We start from the raw sequence: 6440 nt of genomic DNA on the forward strand, positions 1-6440 counted from the left end.
AAGGAGAGAGAGAAGCAAGCAAATGAGACGTTTCTGTGCCACTTCTCACAAACATTTGATTCAACGAGTAATAAAGGCCAGCTGCTTTGTCTGAAGTGTCACAGCAGGGTGGGAAGGAGTGTGGAAGAGAAGAGAGCTGCTGGCAAACGAAGAGCTCTGCCGAACTCTGCCAGGGTTATTATTAAATGATTAACTTTTCACAAGAGGAAGAAAGGCTGTCTGCAGCAGTCCCAATGGCTGCAGGATAAACAGCTCAAGCCTTCAGCAAGCAGCAGCAGAAAATGGAGAGGGGGCACCACCACTCATCCTACAGAGGTGAGGTTAAATTAGACTTTTGAGGAAAGCTTATCTGAGCTCATCTCTCCGCTCAGAGTCACTTTACAATACATGGTATTTGGGGTTCTACCAGTGTCACTCTGTGTAAGGGAGACAGGCACCTCCACATGTGCCGTGCATCCTTTAATTGTAGCACTGGGACATGTGTCATGAGGTGGGTCCAAGTATTTGCAGATGTACCCCTCCCTTTCCCACATTGCTGTAGTAGAGCATGCAAACCTGCTTCGCCAGAGGTGTACAGTAAATGTTGAAGTGCCAGGAGGTTTTCATGACAGGCCCCATGGCCACACCTCCAGGGAGAGTCCATAGACATGCCCTCAGGGAAAATTAAAAAAAATGCAGGCAGCTAGGGGCGTGTGTGTTTGTGTGTGTGTTTGCGCACATGCAATATATGTAGTATATATTGTACACGCACACCCACCCAAAGAGCAGCAGTAGATGCACATCCTTCCTCAACCTGGTGCCCCCCGGATGTTTCAGGCTACAGTTCCATCATCCTTGACCACGGGCCATACTGTTGGAGCTGATGGAACTTGCAGTCCAAAATATCTGAAAGACACCACATTGGGGGTCAGGAGAAAATGGGGTGCCCCATACCCATGCATACCACTCTGACCTCTGGCAGATGATGTCATAACTTCTGCTCTGAAAAAGTCCTGGAGCTGCATGAGCTGCATTCCTCTTCCCCATCTACCATCCTGTGGCTTCCCACAAGCTATAGTTCTAACAGTATTAACAGCTTGTATCAGTATTGTGATAAGGGGATAATCCAACTGTGGTACACATTGCTTGATTTGTCTGCATAAATTCTATGAGTACATCATTTATTGCTTCTTTTAGTTTTCCAAGAAAACTTGCATCACATTTTAAATTAATATTATAAATTGGGGAAGTGAAGCTAGGCTCAAGAAGTAATCCTAAATAGTGCTGAATAAGATTGCCAGAAATCTCTTATTCTGGATAATGTTTCCATATTCCAAGACAAAGTAGCTCCACAAAGCACAACAGACATTTTGCATTCCAGATTATATCTGGTTCCATGGAACAGATCACAATGTTCTTAAAAGCTGATGATGTTTTGTTTTGCAGGACATGGAACCAGAACAAATGCTGTTGTTTCATTTTTCCCTAAAGCTTTCTGGGTTTTTTTCTGAAAAAATTGGGGGGAGAAACCAGAACAACCTGGGGGGGAGTTATTTTCCTGAATTTTCCCACTTTTCTCTGGTCCTTCATATCTCTAGGGAGTAGTCAGAATTTCTTCCTCTGATTGCTAAGAAACAGTGATTAAGCATCTTTAGCAACAACTTCTCTGTATCTGCCTTAGAATACAGTCTCCACATTTTGGTTTCGAGCTTTTTTAATGGATGTCCCATTGACTTACTTTTTAAAAAAAGTTTTAAAAGTTTAAAAAGTAAAAAAAGAGAGAAAACTAAGAGTCTATGCCTCCATCTTGGGCTTAGGGCCCACTATATGTGTACCCCCTACAGCCCTGCATAAGGCAAAGTGAGATATCCACCTCAGGTGGCAAATGAAAGGAGGGACGTGGCAGTCCTGACTGGCTGGTCCTCCTTCGTCCTGCCTCCATGGAAAGAGAAGACAGATAGCATAGTGGTCTGGATTGTTTGTTCTCCTTATTGATCTGAGGGGGCAAGGAGGATCAGAGTTAGCAGCAAAACGTCTCAGACAACAAAATGTCTTGGGCCTCCTGTGGCCATAGGCAGCAGTCTTCACTTGTCAAAGATCAGTCAAGGAGAACTGTGGCTAAAAAGTGACTTTGGTTGATATATGTCATTGGCAGATCTACCACTCTGGCACACAAGCTCTCATGGATGTGCTTGGCGAATGGATATCTTAGGTGCCACCCAACATTCATGAAGTAAGAATTGTTGGTCGATTGCTGCTGAAAAAGGTCAGAATGATTTTAAGGTCATTGCCTTGTTCTTAATTTCTGTATGTTTTAATCTCTTGTAAAATGCCTTGAATCTTTTTTTAGAAATAGGAGTCTAAGAAATGTAATGAACTACCTAACTAAATTATTTGGGACCTCAACTAAAAACTTAAATTTATCATATAGGACTCCTGGAGGCTTCATTAGTTCTGAATGATCATGAGGCATTATAATGCAATTCAATGACACAACTTCATTCCTCTGTCATTTCAGTTTGAATATATAATTTGGTATTAAAATACTGTATAGGATCACAGCATTATACAGACACAAGAGTGACTGTATTCTATAGCCAGCATGGATTTTTCACATTCCGCCATGTTAAATTGAAAATACTCCCCATGTTATTCTGATGCTTCCTATAAGCTCATTTCAGAACAAAGCCTTACAAAACTTACAGTCCTGAACTCAGAAACACTTGCTTAACAACCGTCTAAATTTTCATGGTGATACACAAAACACTCAGAGATAATTCAGAGTTCAAAGTCTAAAACAAGAGTAATCCAGACCCCTGTTGGATGTTTTTCTGTCAGTGCTCTCGTAATTTGTTGAAATTAAATAAAAATCAGCCATGCTCACAAAGAACCTATAATCCTATTACTGAACTTGCCCCATAACCTGACCTTCATCTTTTGCAGTTTAAAAGTAAAAAAAAAATGCATGCTGATTTTTAATTAATTTAAGAAATTTTACATTTATGATAGTTTATGATAGCACAGGTATGCTGAGAAAGAACCAACTGTCAGTGTTCTAAAAGCCAGGCTAACCATGGTTTGGCTTGGCTAATTGGGGTCCACACCCATGCCAGACATTTATTCCACTTTAAACAGTCATGGCTTCCCCCAAAGAATCCTGGGAAGTGTAGTTTGTAAAGGGTACTGAGAGTTGTTAGGAGACTCCTATTCCCATGACAGAGCCCCATGGGCCACAGTGTTTTAACAGTCAACCCCTCTTCTGGTGATTATAGCTCTGTGAGGTCTCCTAACAACTCTCAGCACCCTTCACAAACTACACTTTTCATGCTTCTTTGGGGAAAGCCATGATAGTTTGAAGTGAAATAAATGTCTGGTATGGATGTGGCCAGGGACAGGTTTGGTTTAAATTTGAGTGGGAGACTACATGCGTCTGCTGTAGAATAAAAAAGTGAGATAACCCTGAAAAATAATGATACTGTTAACGTTTTCCTTTTGGAAAGGAAAGGGCCTTTCCCTCTGCCCAGTGCCCACCCACCCAATCTCCTCCCCTCTCCCCCTACCCCCTCTCCTCTCTCCCGTCCACTTCCTCCCTACCCCTATCCTTCCTCCCCTTCTCCCTATTCCTCCCCTTCCCTCCCTTCCCTCCTCCTTCCCCCTCCCCTACGGGCCCTCAGGTCACTTTACCTATTCTGAGCATAACAGTAAGTGGTAACTGGCTGAAATTTACAGACATTGTACAGATTAAGATTTGTGACAATGTCCTAGGAGGACATCCCTGTAGGTCTACTTATGTGTAAGCTGCACAATGAAAAGTGCACCTGGGGCCAAAAAATGCCCCACATTTCTGCATGAGGGTTAAATTCTTCTTGACTATGATTATACTTTCCAAGTTATTCCTCCACACATCTTGAGATCGTGAGAGAGCAGCTTCTCCAAATGGGATTATTCAAACTGGGATGTGGCTAAAGAAACAGTGGTAGCTGGTGACAATTAGAAATCGTGGGGCAAAAGCCAGGGAGGCCAATTGGAGCCAGAGCCAATGACAGGAAGAGACAACTAATTCTTGTTTTGTCCCTATCCTCCTCCTTCCTGAGTTCCAAAAGGGGCAACATTGAGACTAAGAAGAAGGAATCTGATAGCCAGAGACGTCCCCTAGACAGGATATAAGTAAGAAGGCAGGCAGTTGGGGACTGGGTAAGGGCAGACTGAGAATGGTGGGGCACTGCCCCTTTTGCCATAATGGGCCAGCCTCCACTGCTACGGCATGTGGCAATTAGTGGAAATAGAACTCATATTGTTTGGGCTGCCAGAAACAAAATGGCTAGGTTCTGCTCAGGTGAAGAGCAAACAGAAGGAGGGGTGTGGCAATAGGAACCACCTACTGAAATATCACCATACAGGTGACAGACCATCTACCAAAAAAGAAATAATAATAATAATAATAAATTTAATTTTTGAGTCGCCTATCTGGCCGAAACCACTCTAGGCGACGTACAACATTAAATTCAACAATACATAATAATACAATACATAATAAAATACAGCGCAGTCAACAATAACCATTTTGAACAGCGGCAGTACAGGGCCATCAATAGACAATTTTAAAACAATATAAAGAAATTAGCCCACCCCGGGGACCCCAAAGGTCTGTCCAAAGAGCCATGTTTTTAAGGCTCGGCGAAATGTATCTAGGGAAGGGGCATGGCGAAGATCGAACGGGAGGGAGTTCCAGAGAGTGGGGGCCGCCACTGAGAATGCCCTCTCTCTAGTCCCCACCAACCTAGCTGTTTTCGTTGGTGGGACGGAGAGAAGGCCCTGTGTGGCTGATCTGGTTGGGCGGCTTAGTTGGTGGTACTGGAGGTGCTCCTTCAGGTAAACTGGGCCGAGACCGTATAGGGATTTAAAGGTTAAGACCAACACCTTGAATTGGGCCCGGAAAACAACTGGAAGCCAATGTAGATGAAATAACACCGGCGTGATGTGATCACGGCGGCGGCTGTTTGTAAGCAGGCATGCCGCCGCATTCTGCACCAGTTGTAGTTTCCGGACCGTTTCCAAGGGTAACCCCACATAGAGCGCATTGCAGTAGTCTAATCGAGAGGTGACCAGGGCATGTACCACCAGTGGGAGCTGATGAATAGGAAGGTAGGGTTGCAACCTCCGTATGAGGTGCAGTTGATACCAAGCTGCCCGGCTCACTGCCGAAATCTGAGCCTCCATGGACAGCTTGGAATCAAGAACAACCCCGAGGCTGCGGACCTGATCCTTCAGGGGCAATTTTACCCCATTAAGATTCAGGTCAGCAACACCCAACCTTCCCCTGTCACCCACAAGTAGCACCTCGGTCTTATCAGGATTGAGCTTCAGCCTGTTTCTTCCCATCCACCCACTCACGGATTCCAGGCACTTGGACAAGGTCTCTACAGCCAACTCCGGTGAAGATTTAAAGGAGAGATAGAGCTGCGTGTCATCAGCATATTGGTGACACCGCAGCCCAAAACCCCTGATGATAGCTCCCAGCGGTTTTACATAGATGTTAAATAGCATGGGAGAGAGGATAGAACTCTGTGGTACTCCACAAGTGAGGGGCCAAGGGTCTGAAACCTCATCTCCCAATGCTACCTGTTGATGCCTGTCAGAGAGAAAGGAACGGAACCACTGTAAAACAGTGCCTCCTATTCCTAATCCCCCCAGGTGATCTAACAGGATACCGTGGTCGACGGTATCAGAAGCCGCTGAGAGATCCAGGAGGACAAGAAAGGTGAATTCTCCCCTGTCTAATGCCCTCCTCATATCATCTACCAGAGCGACCAAGGCTGTTTCAGTACCATGTCCAGTGGTCCAGAAAGTGCTAGCAAGCTTCCACAACAGCAGTGACTATGGATTATACAGGGGAAATTGGATTAAATGTTTTGGAAAAACTATGGGCTGGTATTTTATTTATTTATTATTTGATTTATATCCTGCCCTTCCTCCCAGCAGGAGCCCAGGGTGGCAAACAAAAATGCTAGAAACACTTTAAAACATCATAAAAACAGACCTTCAAATACCTTAAAACAAAACATTAAAAACCTTTTTTAAAAATTTGATGATGATGATGATGATGAACAGTGTGAAAAACTTCAGTGTATGAGCAACACTGATTCCATAATAAACCTTTGTGTGGAACTCATTTCTGCCTTTGTAAAGACATAAAATTATGGAGGCCAACAAATGATTGATGCCAAATTGAAACAATTCCTCCTTACAGCACAAAATGCCTAAAGTCCCTTGCAGTGCTGGAAATTGACTCAAATAAGATTTAATGTTGGATAATTATTAAAGGCTGTGCACAAAGTAAAATCCCATCCATCCTTCCACAGCTTGAAGGATAATTATGCAGTTTTACCAAACCTCTTACTTGCACGTCCTCAACAAAATAGCAGTCAAAGTTGCTGTTGCATCATGGGATTGTATTGTAT

General features: G+C 43.8%; 1 long non-coding RNA gene across 1 annotated transcript; it reads left to right on the plus strand.

Annotated features, from left to right (window-relative positions):
- The first annotated feature begins 225 nt into the window (after positions 1–225).
- On the plus strand, positions 226–5864 carry LOC133386744 (uncharacterized). Its single transcript, XR_009763261.1, has 3 exons — positions 226–315; positions 2135–2245; positions 5674–5864. It is a non-coding gene; the product is annotated as an uncharacterized LOC133386744 (long non-coding RNA).
- Positions 5865–6440: the final 576 nt, after the last annotated feature.

The sequence above is a fragment of the Rhineura floridana genome, chromosome 6 (assembly GCF_030035675.1).
Source record: "Rhineura floridana isolate rRhiFlo1 chromosome 6, rRhiFlo1.hap2, whole genome shotgun sequence".
NCBI lineage: Eukaryota > Metazoa > Chordata > Lepidosauria > Squamata > Rhineuridae > Rhineura > Rhineura floridana.